Raw genomic sequence first — 16,224 nt, 5'->3', positions numbered from 1 at the left:
GCCGGGGCCCCCCCGGGCGCAGCCGCCCCCGCTCCCGCCCCCGCCCCCTGCACGCACTCCCGCGGCGGGCGCCGCTCCCCTCCCGCGTTCCGCCGGCCCGGGCTGAGGGCATCGTGGGCCCGGGAGCCTGCTCGGACACCGGGTCCTCGGTGGGGGCGGGGGGCGGGGGCGGGTGCCGGAGCGGGTGCGCGTGCAGCAGTGGGTGCGGGAGCGCGTGCAGGAGCGGGTGCGGGAGCGCGTGCAGGAGCGGGTGAGCGTGCAGGAGCGGGTGCGGGAGCGCGTCCAGGAGCGGGTGCGGGAGCGCGTGCAGGAGCGGGTGTGTGTCCAGGAGCGGGTGCGGGAGCGGGTGAGCGTGCAGGAGCGGGTGCGGGAGCGCGAGCACCACCTGCCGGCCGCCGGGGAGCGCGCCCCACCTTGGGCTGCCCTGGTGGCCTCCGCGGTGGGCCCGGTGGGCAGCGCGGTGGCTGCGGTGCTGCCCCGGTTGGGGAGGAGGCTCCCCTCAGCCCGGGGGTCAGGGCTGCCCTGGCGCCCAGGAGAGCAGGAGAGCCTCCCTCCCTTTCCAAAGCCGGTGCCCGCGGGAAAGGCGTCTAGTGGAGGCCCCTCACCTGGGGTCTCCTTCAGGCCACACAGCAGCCCTCGCATTAAACACAAAACAGAACAAAACCCCTGCTTGATTGGGATTTGATGCACATACAGTAAATACCAGAAACTTCACATACTGCATACGGTTCTACAGCTGTTGACAGATGAAAACCCCAGGCTGCCCCTGTCCCAGCTCAAGCTACAGCACGGCTCCAAGACCCCAGAAAGTTCCCTCCGGCCCCTCGCAGGCAATCCTTTACCCTTTCTTCCCTGGCCTCAGGTAGCCACTCATCTGATTTCTATCACAGTTCTTTGTTTTACCAGGAATTACACATAAATAAAACAATGCAGGTCGTGGTCTTTCGTGCCCGGCGTCTTTCCGCTTTGCACACTGCTTTTGAGAGTCCTCCCCGTGGCTGCGTGTACCAGTGGTTCCCTCCTCCCACTGAGGAGTAGTATAGGTTTGTACCCATACACCATAAGCTGTTTATCCTCTTGGACACTGGTGGGTAGGTTGGGAGGCCCAGCCTGCCGGTGGGAGGTATCCTCCGAGGATCCCAAAGGACACTTGGGTTCTTGTGGGACATCTGAGCTGTTTCTGGTTTTGAGATTTAGTGAATAAAACTGCCTTGAATATTCCTATAAAAGTCTTTGAGTGGGGGCACCTGGTGGCACAGTTGGGCATCCGACTCTCGATTTCAGATCAGCTCATGATCTCAGGGTCATGATCTTAGGGTTGTGAGATCGAGGCCCGCCTTGGGCTTGGCCCCTGGGGACTCAGCTTCTCTGCCTCTCCCTCTGCCCCTCTTCCTGCTCATGTGTGCTCGCTCTCTCTCTCTCTCTCAAACAGATAAATCCCTTTTAAAAAGTCTTTGGGGTACCTGAGTGGCTCCACTGGTTAAGCCTCTGCTTTTGGCTCAGTGTGTAGATCGAGGCCTGCATCAGGCTCAGTGGGTAGAACTGCTTTTCCCTCTCCCTCAGCCCCTCCTCCCTGCTTGTGTTCTCTCTCTCTCTCATTCTTAAATAGATAAATAAATAAATATTTTTTAAAAAAGTCTTTCTGTGGACCTGTGTTTCCATTTCTCTTGGGTAAAATACCTGGAAGTGGGTGGGAGGTCTTGGTTGTACGGCGTTTTTACCTTTTGAGGAAGCTGTCTTGTCTTGGGCACTCGTGGAGGCATACACAGGAGTGGGTCTTTCCGCGATGTCAGCGTTATTCAACCATAAAGCAAAGTTAACATAATTATAAAGGAGGTTCATGATTCCAAACTCAATGATATTTCACCATGTGACTAACTTGGTTTCTTACTCAGCACGCAGAGCAGAATACTGGACAGGCCACACAACAAGATAACAGGAGGTGTAGGAGGTTAATGAACCAAACTCAAAGTAAGTCGAGCGTGCGGTTGAGATAAGGCCTCGGCCCGGCCGGGTCAGCTCCTGGCGCAAACTGCGCACTATGTTCAAGCAGTGAAGGATCTCAGTCCTGTCCCGAGATCAATCGGGCCGAGGAGGCCTCAGTGGCAGCTGTCTTTTTTAAGTGGTCAGACACAAAGGGGTCGTGTCTGAAGAGCCTGACAGTTTGCTGCAAAAATCCTCCCCTTTTTAAAGGGACTTGATGAGTGCTGGGCTCCTGCAGACCTCCTCTGGTTCTGCTTGTTAGAAGTTCTGGGGTGTCAGCCGACGCTGCTCTCAGTGATAGCTCATAGCTGCAGTGTCGACTGCCTGCATCTGTTGCTTGACACAGGCTTCTGCTTGACATGAGTGGCCCCACCTTGCTCTCTACACTGTCAAACTGCTTTTCAAAGTGGTTATACTATTAATTTACTTTTAGAGAAAGAGTGTGTGTGTGTGTGTGTGTGTGTGTGTGTGTGTGGCAGGGCAGCAGGGGGCAGAGGGGTAGGGAGACAGGGAAAGAGAATCCTAAGCAGTCACCATCCCCAGCGGGGAGCCCAACCCGGGGTTCCACCTCATGACCCTGAGGTCAGCCCTCTCTCCTGAGACCTGAGCTGAGCCCAAATTAAGAGTCAGCTCTTTTTTTTTTTTTTTTTTTTTAAGAGTCAGCTCTTAACCTCCGGAGCCACCCACCCAAGCACCCTGATTACACTATTTTAATACTGCCACCAGCAATGCATGAAAATCCATTGCAGACTATTTCTGCATTTTCTTAAATGCAAAAAGCCAGAGTTTCTAATTATGGCTGTGCCCAGTTTATAAAAAATTTTGCATGGTGGTTTATGTTTTTTGCCGTGAGAAGTCTTTGCTTACCTTGCTACCTCACAAAGATTTTCTCCTAGAACTGTATAATTTTAGCTTTTTGTTTAGGTCTATGATACATTCAAATTAACTTTTATTTTTGTATATGATGGGAGGTAAGGATCAAGGTTCATTTTCCCCCCACTTGAATATCCAGTTTCCTAGCCAGCATTGAGGACCACTGGTCCAGGCTGATGGCAAGTCTTGGAGACTTAGGCAACTGATGAACTAAGAAGGTTCCAGGTCCTCGGTAGGGAGTCTGGGGAGGGAGCAGTTTTACTTACTTACTTACTTACTTATTTATTTATTTATTTATTTATTTATTTATTTATTTATTTATTTATTATAGTCACACACACAGAGAGAGAGAGAGAGGCAGAGACACAGGCAGAGGGAGAAGCAGGCTCCATGCACCGGGAGCCCGACGTGGGATTCGATCCCGGGTCTCCAGGATCGCGCCCTGGGCCAAAGGCAGGCGCTAAACCGCTGCGCCGCCCAGGGATCCCAGGGAGCAGTTTTAGCGGGGAGATTTTAAGTTCGGTTTTGGCTACCTGGCACTTGGGAGATTGCCAGGAAGGTTTGCAGAAGACAGTTGAATGCTTGAATCTCAGAAAAAAAGGTTCTAGTTTGGAAAAACATTCTGGTTGGTGGAACAGTTGTTCCTAATGTGGGGTCTCAAGACGCAGGCAATTAAACGGGTAGTTTTGCATGCATGCATATATCTGTATTGTTTTTCCTGGGGTGCATAATGGTTCCTAATTTCAGAGGGGTCTGGGACCCTACAAGGGCTAGGAACCACTGGGAGTGTCTAGTGGTAGATCCATGGGAACAGCACCAGGGTAGGAGGAGGCACGGGCTCAAGCCCTTCCTCGCGAGCTTTCAGGCACCTGCCCCCGGGATCTTTGCCTTTCTAGTTGTCAGGGTAACGTTTGTCGCCCTTCAGGTTTTTGGGTCTAAACTGAAGTCTTTCCTGCTTTAATTTACATTTTTAAAAAAAGATTTTATTTATTTATTCATGAAAGGCACAGAGAGAGGCAGAGACACGGGCAGAGGGAGAAGCAGGCTCCCTGCAGGGCCCGGGATGTTTGGACTCGGCTATTTGGACACACCATCTCATTCGTGAGACATTTTCACCCCCAAGGGAGATTTGAATTAACACATTTAATCCAGGGATCCCTGGGCGGCGCAGCGGTTTGGCGCCTGCCTTTGGCCCAGGGGGCGATCCTGGAGACCCGGGATCGAGTCCCACGTTGGGCTCCCGGTGCATGGAGCCTGCTTCTTCTCCCTCTGCCTGTGTCTCTGCCTCTCTCTCTCTCTCTCTGTGACTATCATAAAAAAAAACAAAACAAAACAAAAAAAAAACAAAACACATTTAATCCAAATCAAGCAAAAATGGATTAATGTTTGGACAGAGAATCTTCCAGAGCAAACTTGACGAAGCTGACAATTACTCGATCAATGTTCTTCTTAGCATAGTTTTCTTTTGACGAACTATGTTTTTAAAAGACATTTTTTTAAGTTTCTTTTTTAAAAAAAGACTTTATCTATTTGAGGGAGAGAGAGAGGGAGCAGAGAGCGAACGAGCACGTGAGCCGTGGGCAGGGGCAGATTCTGCTGAGCAGGGGTCTGACTTCCACATCTCCGGGCTCCCTCCCAGGACCCCGGGGCCATGACCTGAGCTGGAATCAAGAGTGGGGTGCTCGAGGAGCCGACTCCCCCCGGGCACGCCTTAATGAACTTCTTTCAATACAGTTTTTTTTTTTTTTTTTAAAGAATTGCACTAGCCTTCACGGTCTGTTTTTTTTTTCTTCTAAAGATTTTATTTATGTATTTGACAGGAGGGGGTGGGCAGGAGAGCACAAGCAGGGGCAGCGGCACAGGGAGGGGGAGAGGCAGGCTCTCTGCTGAGCGAGGAGCAGGACTCGATCCCAGGACCCCCTGGAATCATGACCTGAGCCCAAGGCAGACACTTAACCGACTTTCAATAGTTTCTAAACACTGTGAATTTAATGGCCTGTCTTGGGTCTGCTGCCTCTTCCGCTCCTGTGTGCGGGTCTCCAGCTTGGGAGGGAAGGGAAAGCGCTGAATGGAAGGGCGACTGGGGGCTGGAGCTGGGCCGGCCTCCGGGGCTGGGTGGGGACGCGGCCTACCGGGGAGCTGTTCGGGGGCACGTCAAAGTAAGTCATTCCTGCCCTGGGCATCTGCGGGGCTCCTGACCCCAGGCTGCGGTGGGGGCTGCTGCAGGCTACCCCCTCCCTGCTGGCACCCGGCTCAGGGAACCAGTGCTGACACCTGCTCCGGCCACTGGGTGGCACCGCAGATTGATTCTGCGACTGGTTCCTGCTCAAAGGCAGCTTTTGTGTTTGAACTGCGCAGCTTTTTGGAGGTCAAAACCTAGGATGGTGAGCAGTGCCCCTGAGCTCTACCCTGAGCTTTGCGCCCTGGCTGCTCCCACTGTTTCATCTTGGCTGGTCTCAGCGAGGCCCTGGCCCTGGGCGGGGAGTCGCTCCCTGAGGCTTGGAGGAAGGCTGGGCTCCCCTGTTTGAGCCCGTGGAGTGCCCCCGCTCGCTGCCAGCCAGGAATTGCTGCTAGAAACTTGGGGTCAAGGACCCATCCAAACTGGAAAGGGAGCCAGAAAGATAGCATCAGACTTAAGGACGGAGCCAGACACAGAGAGGTGGTAGGCTGGGGATCACAGGACCTGATCTGCAGACGGAGGTCCCCGTCTACATTCTACGCCAAGCCCTGGTGACCCTGACCTCTGTCCCTTGCTTCCCGTGCTCTCTGTGTCTCACGAGGGATGCTGGCCTTGTACCTCCAGGATTGTGAAAGAAGTTGAGAAACAGCAAGATCTTAGATCATTAACAGAATTGACTGGTGACCCTCAGAGGTGGGAGCGGCTCACCTCAAGGGTGGGTGAGGCTCCTGGCCCGGCAGGTCCTCAGGCAAAGAGCCCAGCTCGTCTGACCCAGAGCTAAGCAAAGCTCCATATTTGTATGGGATTGGGGGTGTCCCCTGGGTCCTCGCTCTGTGGGTCTCCAGGGAAAGGGGGCCCAGGTTTTCATCTACAGATGAACTTGGATCTGTTGAAAGAACAGGAGCACTTGATGAGTAGCTTTTCCGTATTTGTGCATTTAGCATTTTTTTCAGAGACAAGGGTTCATTCAGATGAGAAAGTTTTTGATCTTACTGAATCATTTTGCTCTTTGTAATATTTTCTTCTTAATTAACAGATTTTTTTTAGAACGGTTTGAGGTTCATAGGAAAATCGAATGGAAAGTATAGAGACCCCACAAACCCTCTCTTCCTTCCCTCCCCACCACACCCAGCCTCCCTCCCCATCAATGTCAACTGATGAATCAACATTGACATGTTATCAGCCAAGGTCCATAGTTTGCATCAGGAGCCACTCTGTGTGTTACATGTTCTGTGGGTTTGGATAGATGTGGTTTGTACAGTGCGGTTGTACGATGGTGGTTGTACCACCACCACCCACAGATGTGGTTTGTACAATGACATGTATCTATCTTGTAATATCATACAGAAGTTTCCCTGCCCTAAAAATCCTGAATATACCTGTTCATCCCTCCCTCCCATGAACCCCTGGGGAACCACTGATCTTTTTACTATTTCTATAGTTTTGCCGTATTCAGAATGCTATACAGTTGCCTTCTCAGATCGGCTTCTTTCACTTAGCAATATGCATTCCAGCTTCCTCGGTGTCTTTTCATGGCTTGAGAGCTCATTTTCTTTTAGCTCTGAATAATGCTGCATTGTCTGGATGTGCCACGGCTTGCTTATGCATCCACATGGTGAAGGACATCCTGGTTGTTTCCAAGTGTTGGCAATTACAAATAAAGCTGCTAGATACATCCATGGGCAGGTTATTATGGGGTACATTTCAATTCATTTGGGTAAGCATCAGGGAGCACAATTGCTATGATAAGATTTTGCCTAGTTTTGTAAGGAACCGCCAAACTGTCCTCCAAAGTGGCTGTTCCATTTTGCATTCCCAGCAGCAATGAATGAGAGTTCCTCCTGCTTTACCTCCTCACCAGCACTTGACGTTTTATAGATTTTGAGTCAGATCTTTTGGGTTTCCCAGATATAAAATTTTGCCATCTGCAAATAATAGTATGGTTCCTCTTCCTCTCTGATTTCTATAGCTCTGTGTTCTACCTTATCAAATCACATTGGCTATTACATCCAGAAAAATGTTAAATAATAGCTGGAGGAAGGACTATATCTCTCTAGTTCCTGACTTCAAGATGGGGAGAGCCAGAAGTGTGCCCCATTAAGCACAATTTTGCCTTTGATACCAAAATAAATGTTACCGTGTTAATGAAACATATACCTATTCCTACTGAATGAATGTGTTTATCAAGATTAAATTGTTGAATTTGTCAGCACTTTATGTCCGTGATCATATGATTTTTCTCTTTAGATCTATTAATATGGTAAATGATATTGATAGATTTCTTAATATTAAACCATTCTTCTATTTCTGGAAGATAGCCACTTTTTAAGAAATTGACTTGACTTGTTCCAAACACAAGAATGGAGTCTGCTTGTCCCTCTCCCTGCCCCTCTGTCTTGGTCTCTGTCTCTCTGAATGAATAAATTAAATCTTAGAAAAAATAAAATGAAATATTAAAAAATTAATATTCAGAAACTATAGATTTCACATTTACAAACAATAGCTAGTTAAAAAAACTAATGGAAAAAATCTACATATACTAACAAAAACAAGCAAAACCAATAGCAACCACAAAATGAAACAACTGGGATTAAACTTAATATGATTTATGCCTTATATTTATAGAAGCATTTTTAAATTCTACTAAGGGATACAAAAGATGATCTGAACAAATTGAAAGAAATAGTCCATTTTTAGAAAGTCCATTTATTCTAGGTTGTATGAACTTAACAAGTCCAATAAAAATAGCAACAGAATCTTTTTTTGGTAACCAAACAACTAAAACTATCCAGGACAAAAGAAAAGGACCAGGCTTACTAGAGATTAAAGTGCCTCGTCTTATAGAGCTAAAATCATTAAACTAGTGTGATACTGGGCCAGCAGCAGACAGATCAGTGGAACAGAAGAGAAAGTACAGGAATAGATTGAAATACAAGGGAATTTAGGATATGGTAACATTTCACATCGGTGGAGGAAAACTATTCAATCTAAAACTTCTGGGCAAACAGAGTGGTCATCTGAAAAAACAGAATTATATCAACAACTTCTACTCCACAGCAAAATAATTCCGAGATGGACCAAATATGTAAATGTTAAAACAGGAAACTACAAAATACTGAAGCAGCAATGAAAGGATTAAAAAGTAACTTTGGGGGATGCCTGGGTGGCTCAATGGTTGAGCGTTTGTCTTTGGCCCAGGGCGTGATCCCGGGGTCACAGGATCGAGTCCCGCATTGGGCTCCCTGCATGGAGCCTGCTTCTCCCTCTGCTTATGTCGCTGCCTCTCTCTCTCTCTCTCTCTCTCTCTCTCTCTCTCTGTGTGTGTCTGATGAATAAATAAAAGTCTTAAAAAAACAACTTTGGGCATGGGGAAGCACTTCTAAGTGTGGCACAACACCTGTAAGCCTTGAAAGAAAAGGAGAAGGCAGTGCCACCTACAAGGGAAGAAATTCACTACAGCAAAAGACATCACAGCCACAGGCAAAGTCAAAAAACTAGAAAGGAATCATGCACATACCAATGAGAAATGGCAATTAGAACTCACTGAGGTGCAATTTTTACCTCTCTGTTGAGGAAAAATCATAAAGTCCAGCAATAGGTTGTCAGAGAGAAGAGGAAATGAGTATTCCCACATGTTGTCAGTGGGTTGGTCAACCAGGGCAATTTCTGAGGATTGCAATTCTGTAATATCCATAACAATGACTATTATTATTTTTAAAAACAAGTTTTGGTTTATATATATTATTTCCATACATTTACTCTGCAGTCCCTCCTCTATCTTCTATCGCAGACTGCTCTTCTGAGATCATTTTTCCCCTGATCCCCAAGATCAGGTTTCTTGATGGCAAATTATCAATTTTTACCACCCTCAAACTTAAAGATAGTTTCACAGAGTTCAAAATTCTAGGTTGGCAGTTATCTTACATCCATATTTGCAAGATTGTATTCACGGTCTTCGGACATGTTGCTGTTGAGAGGTTGGCTGTCCTTCTAATTGTTCTTTGCAGGTGACCTGTTCTTTCTGGCTATCTTTACCATCTTCTCCTTATCTTTGTTTTCAGTTTTCGGTTTTGCAGGGTTGGGTGTGGATTGGTTTTTATCTTGCTAAGTATATCCTGTTTTCCTTTCTAGACCCCTGATACCATGTTTTCCACCAGTTCTGAAACATCTCACAGCCATTATCTCTTTAAATAGTTTTTTCCAAAAAAAAAAAATACTTTTTTCCTTCATTCTCACGATTCTCCGTTTTTGAGGTTATGTACATAGAATTTATTAGAGCACCGTACTCTCACCTTCCTGTCTCTTACTCAGAGCATCCTTAATGTTTCCCCTCTACTTGTCTCTGTGTTGCCTTTGGCTCATTTATTTACTCTCGGTTCCCCCATTCTGTCTTTGTGCCTAATTGCTACTTTTTTTTTCTAATTGGTACTTTATTATAAGAATAATATCTTCATTTCAAAAATTTCTTAAAAATCTGTTCGTGTCTGATGATCTGTGATTGCTTTATTTCCTCATTTCCGTGATTGTTTTAAACTTTTCATATATAGCTGTATTTTAAAACTTTTATTTAAAGAACTTCACATTTGCAGAAGGATAGTAAAGACAGTACAGGTAGCACAGTGTCCTTTCACGCTAACATCTTACGTGACCATGGCACATTTACCGAAACTGAGAAATTTTTTTTAAAGATTTTATTTATTTATTCATGAGACAGAGACAGACAGAGAGAGAGAGAGAGGCAGAGACACAGGCAGAGGGAGATATAGACGATTTGATGGACTCCGTTAATAATCTTAAGAATGAAGATGTATCGAGAGATGGAGGCACCAGTGTCCATTTCCCAGGGGCGAAAGGCAGGATGGAATCCTCTGGATTAGAAACACATAATAGTTATGGACTGGTTTTTAAAACATCGTGTTAAATGAAAGGTAAAGCGAGTAGGAGAATGAGATTTATTAGCCCGGGACAAGGTATGTTAGTTAAAACCACCTGCACACGAAAAGATGCCTGCTTTACAAAGATGCAAAGATGCCCCTCGAACATATCAGACCGGATGCCCGTGGTGAGGCTGGGGAGGAGTTCCCCAGGAATTGGGCCAAGAGACAAAGGGAGATGATAAGTAAGTAGCACAGGACAAGGGCCTTGTCAGCTGATGGTATGAAACTCTGAGCTGAGGACAGTGATAAGCTCAGCCCTGTCCTTTCCGACACGTACCTGGTTGCAAATTTCGACACGTCAGCAGAAAGGTTGGTGCTTGTGGTAAATGATTCTAGCGGTCACGTGACCTTCAGACCCCAAATTATCCCTGGAAAATCACAAGTAACGGGGGCCCGGATGCAGCTCTGGAGGCCCCAGGCACTGGGTCAGCTGCCCTCCCAGCCCAGGCAAAGTCCTCTCAAACTGCGCCTCTCTGTCTCCGGGAACCACACACGCTGAGCTGGAACCATCCAGAAACTGACTCTGGCTCAACTTGAGCTTTTGGGTTTCTTGAGCAATAAGTGGGAAATCCTGAGAGCAAAGTCCTCCAGGCCAGCCTCCCAGGTGGGTGAGGCTCCTTCCCGCTGCTCCCTCTGCCTCACCTCTGTCCCCACAGGAAGGTACGGGTGGGGAGTAGGTCCAGCAAGACATCTCAGAGAGAAATGGTCCCAAGTGACAACTAGCAGAGCATCAAAAAGAGGATTCTTTCATATTTTTATTATTTTAAAAAATATTTAATGTATTTGACACAGAGAGAGCACAAGTAGAGCAGCAGGTAGAGGGAGAGGGACAAGCAGGCTCCTGGCTGAGCAGGGAGCCCGATGTGGGGCTGGGGCTTGATCCCAGGACGCTGGGATCATGACCTGAGCTGAAGGCAGACCCTGAACCATCTGGGCCACCCAGCCACCCCGAGAAGAGGAGTCTTAAAAACGTAAAATTCCTGAAGGACTTGAAAATCATTTTTCCAAAGAAGATATCCAAGTGGCCAGTAAGCTCAGCATCACTATCCTGGAGATGCAGATGCAAACCGCCAGGAGGTAGCACTTCACACCCATTGGGAAGGTTGTTACAAAAAAGAGAAAGAAAAAATAACAAGTGTTGGAGGAGACATGGAGAAATTAGAACCATTGTGCATGACTGGTGGGAATGTAGAATGGGGCAGCCACTGTGGAAAACAGTATGGTCGTTTCTCAAAAAATTAAACATAGAATTACCATATGGATCCAGCTATTTAGCTTCTGGGTATATACTCAAAAGAATTGAAAGCCGGATCTCAAAGAGGTATTTGTATACCCGTGTTCCCAGCAGCGTTACTCGCAGCAGCTAAAGGGTGGACACAACCCAGGGCCCACCAACAGCTGAATGGACAAGCAAAGCATAGTATGTCCAGACAGTGCAATGTTACTTATCCCCCCCTTTTTCTTTTTCTTTTTTTTAGATTTTATTTATTCATGAGAGACACAGAGAGAGGCAGAGACACAGGCAGAGGGAGGAGCAGGCTCCATGCAGGGAGCCTGACGTGGGACTTGATCCCAGGACTCCAGGATCACACCCTGGGCTGAAGGCAGGTGCCCAACCGCTGAGGCTCATAGACACGGGAGGCAGAGTGGTGGTTCCTGGGGGCTGGGGGGAGACCGTGTGTAACAGGAAAGACTTTCAGTTGGGAAGATGGAAAAGCTCAGGACATGGACGGTGGTGGTGGGTGCAGAGCAACGTGAACGTGATCACTGCCACGGTACTGTATATTTGAAAATAGTTGAAATGGCAAGTTTTTATGTTCATATAGTCTAGCACCGTGACCAAGTACAGAGGTGACTAAGAGGAGACTGTGCAAAGCAGATGCATTTCAATCAAGGCAACCCTCCCCCTGGGGGTCCTTCTCAGTCTTGGAGGAAATCTGAGGTCGGGCTGGGAAGCACAGGAGGAAGCCTGGCTTTTAAAAGGTTCTTTAGGGGATCTCTGGGTGGCTCAGTGGTTTGGCGCCTGCCTTTGGCCCAGGGCGTGATCCTGGGGTCCCGGGATCAAGTCCCACGTCAGGCTCCTGGCATGGAGCCTGCTTCTCCCTCTGCCTGTGTCTCTGCCTCTCTCTCTCTCTCTATGTCTATCGTGAATAAATAAAATAAAATCTTTAAAAAAAATAAAAGGTTGTTTAGGGGCGCCTGGGCAGCTCAGTTTAGGCGGCCAATTCTTGATGTCGGCTCAGGTCATGAGATTGAGGCCCGAGTCAGGCTGCGCGCTCATCAGGGCCCCTGATTGAGAATTGTCCCTCTTTCTCCCTCTCCCTCCCTTCCTCTCTCAAGTAAATAAATAAATCTTTAGGGATCCCTGGGTGGCGCAGGGGTTTGGCGCCTGCCTTTGGCCCAGGGCGCGATCTTGGAGACCCGGGATCGAATCCCATGTCAGGCTCCCAGTGCATGGAGCCTGCTTCTCCCTCTGCCTGTGTCTCTGCCTCTCTCTCTCTCTCTCTCTCTCTCTCTCTCTCTCTGTGACTATCATAAATAAATAAAAAAATTAAAATAAATAAATAAATAAATCTTTAGAAAATAAATATATAAAGGCTTGTTTTAGCCTCTGTTGGAAATGGGAATGGGAAGAAGAATGAGCAGGACCCAGCTCCTCCATCCTGCGGGAGGAAGGCCTGGAGAACAGGTGTACGGCCTTCCACTTGTGCGCACGTCCTCACCATCCTCACCGTGTACCAGATGCCTGCACTCACTCAGAGCCGCTGTCGTCCTGGAAGACATGGGCTACTCAAACTGTGTCCTGGGCCTTAGTAGCTGGTGCAAGTGCCGCTCTGCCTCCCTAGCCAGCTCCGCCCTGGGGTGGGCCCAAGACTCCTGGGCCAGGAGGGCTGATGCAGAGCAGATCTTCAGGCAGAAAGTGCTCTGGGCTCTGGTGTCCCCTGCAGGGGGCAGGGGGGCTGCTGCAGGCCTGACCAGAGCGCAGCCCAGCTGGGGACAGCCCTGCTGCTGAAATCTGAGCCCTCCAAGCGGGCTCAGGGCTCCACAGCCCTCTCCAGCCTCAGTTGGGCCAGCGCGTGCACTTCAGCGAGTGCAGGCCCTGCCACCTGCCTCCCCGGGCCTCCTGCTCCGGGCCAGACACCGCCCCCCCCCGCCCCAGACTGGGGCACGGAGATGATCACATGGACCTGGAGCACCGGAGCACGGGCAATAAGGGCAACTGCACCCGGACTTTGGCTGGGGTGTCCCGCGGCTGCAGGCAGGCGCCCCCGCGGCCCTGGGCCGATGCTGGGGGGCCTGACGCTGGCAGACTCGCCCCGTGTGCTCCGGGGCTGCCTGGGCCTGCATCCACGTCCCACCAGGGCCCTGGCTTCTCGTAGGATGGGGGCAAGACGCGTGGGGCCCCTGGGAGGGAGAAGACGAGGTCACAGGGAATGTTGGGGACTGATAGGACGCTGTGGCTGCGGCCAGTCGGAGGCCAGTGGACCCTTTCCGTACCCGCACCACAGCCCGGGAGTTGCCAGGAAGGACCGGGCCACCTGGCACCTGGAACTCCCCCTGGGAGGGGCTGGCCTTCCCGAAAGCACGATTAGCATCTTCTCTCATTCATTCATTCATTCATTCACCCAGCAGGTGCCTTGCGGGATCCCGGCTTGTTCTAGGGGCGGCGTGGCCGCGGGCGCACAGCGGGCAGAGGGCCGCCTCGGCCTCCTCCGTGGGCTGTGGGTCTGCAGAGCAGTGGGCACCCCGCGGAGGTCAAGGTTCGCCACGCTCTCAGGAAAGTGCACATCCTGCACATGCTCCTGGGCCAGGCAAGGGGGTGCCGTGGCCATGTCGTGGCGGCTCTGGGGACACGCGGCCTGGGCCCTTCCCCCGGCTCATGAGCTGAATGACCTTGAGCAAGTTACTCACATTCTGAGCCTCAGTGTCTTCTTCTGTAAAACGTGGCTCTAATACTAACACCTACGCTGGGGGGTTGAGAGGCCGACCCCGTGACCCACAGGAAGTGTCTAGTGCGCTGCCCGGCCCAGAACGCACACCCTTGGAGTGTCAGACATTCATGTGATTACTGGGATCAACTGTGGGCTTCGGCCATCTGGATTCGAATTCAGCTCCACCCTTCACTCCGGGTGATCTCAGGCTCATTGCTCCCCAGTGCATGGTGGCCAAGGGGCCTGCTGTCCAGAGCCCCCATCCCCTGCTGCTGGGGTGCTGTGACTAGTGGTCCCGCTGGGCTCCTCTTGGGGACTTACCCTCGGCCGCAGACAGCCGCCTGGGCTAATGCACGGCCTCCCCCTGACTGTGCCCGCTGGATGGTGGAGGTAGGCCCCGAACCCAGGCCCTTGCACCCCGGGGCAGGACCCCTCGGCAGGGACGTGGGGCTCCGGGCGGGGTTAGCCGGGGCCCCCTGGGTGTGTTGCACGTGGGCTCGTCTCTGCACGCCGCAGGTCCCCGTCCCCGCTGAAAGTGCTCTCCCAACACCCTCGCGCAAATCTCCGTCTCAGAGGTTTGCTGGGAGCTCAACCTCTGACAGTGGGGCCGGGGGATCCCGGGCCCCGCCTCCAGAATGGGACCTGGTGCGGATGTCCTGGGTGCGCTGGCCGCGAGGGCCCCACACACGGTCTCCCGCGCGACTTGGGCAGGATGCCGGTGGGAGGCCTGGCCCGGGCATGCAGGTCGCTGCGCCGCGGCCCGTTACTCGGAGCCTGGAGGGCAAAGCCCTGAGTCCGGGACGCCTGGGTCCTGAGCAGGAGGCGGTGGGATAAATGGACCAGACCGGCGCGCTCCCCGAGTCCTTCCACTTCCCGCATCCTCCACCAGCCCCGAGCTTGGGGTGGCCTGGCGTGCGCTGGGAGTACCCTGGAGCCAAGGGTGTGAATAATCGGGGTGCTGGGTGGAGGGGCCCACCTAGCCTGAGGCCGCCTGTGTGATCCTGGGCTCCGGGCCCCCTCAGCCCCCACCCCTGTGTCCCCCAGTCCTTCCCGGTTCCAGCGGGTTCCGGTGCCCGGGCACCTGTGGCTGGTGCTGCTGAGCTTGGATTTTCATCTCCGTCCTTCAGGATGACCTCAGCCTCTCAGACCCCGCCCCCGTGCCTGACCACAGCCCATGGGAGGCCATGGGCTCAGGGTCACAGGGACTTGCAAAAGTCGGAAAGCTCCAAACTACGGTCCACGCTTTACTGCCTACAATCGTACGGACACCCGATGCTTAAGGCTTCTGGTTCTGGTCTGTGAGGCCTTGAGTTCGAGTTCCTGGGCTGGCCAGGGCAGGCCGGGGCCTCGCTGCGTCCTAGCTCGAGGCCCACGTGGGCTCTCGACCTTCCTCTGAGCCACGGCTCCTAAGCAGCCCAAGAAGCAGACGCTCACGGAGGAAGTGGAGGCTCTGAACCGTTGTCTTCCCGAAGGTCTTGCAGCTGCTGCTGGAGCCACATCCACACCCACAGGCAGGACTGCGTGGCTCCAGGCCTGGCTCCCAGACAGCCCCCGCCTCCCGCTTGGGGCCAGCGCACAACTGCATGGCTTGGCCTGAGGAGCCGTGATGCAGTAGGACAGTGACCCGGGCAGGGGCAGGTTTGGTTTTGTTTTCTGTTTGCCGGTTACTTATTCATTCCCAAGTGAAAATGATTAGTTAGGTATCTTGAATCCTTAAACTTCAAAATGTAGAGTTGCAGGAACAAAGTAAAAATCACCCTAAATTCCACCAACTGGAGAGACTGCTAACAGTTTGGTGAACAGATTTCCAGACGGCTCCGTGTGCATGTGCGTGTGTGCGATTTTATAATGGGATCATATACTGTTTCATAACCTGCTCTTTTTACTCAACAATATGTCACAGAATCTTTCCACTTCAGTAAATATAGCTCCATCCTCCGGGTGACGGCTGCAGACTATCCAGTGTGTATTTCATTGCAAATTAAAGGATGCACCATCTCTTGTGGACCCAACCCTCTATGGCCGGGATTTACCTGGTTTCCGATGTCATGCTGTCGCAGAAAGTCTAGGTTGAGCACCCTTACGTGTCTTGTTGGCCACCTGTCCACCTGGAATATGCCCATCTTCGGGCACATTCTAGGAGGCTGATCCTAGACAAAGACTCTCATAGCCCCGTGGCCTCATTCCAGGAGCAGAGTCTTGGTTTCCAGGGCTCCTCCCTGCGTATCCAGTGGCCTCCCTCCCGGGCGGATCCGCAGAGACGCGTGCTCGGGATGTGCCCGTGTCCCTGGGCAGCTCCAGATAAGGGACCCCGGGGATC

This window comes from Nyctereutes procyonoides, unplaced genomic scaffold (assembly GCF_905146905.1).
Source record: "Nyctereutes procyonoides isolate TBG_1078 unplaced genomic scaffold, NYPRO_anot_genome, whole genome shotgun sequence".
NCBI lineage: Eukaryota > Metazoa > Chordata > Mammalia > Carnivora > Canidae > Nyctereutes > Nyctereutes procyonoides.
Note: the sequence above shows the minus strand (reverse complement) of the source record.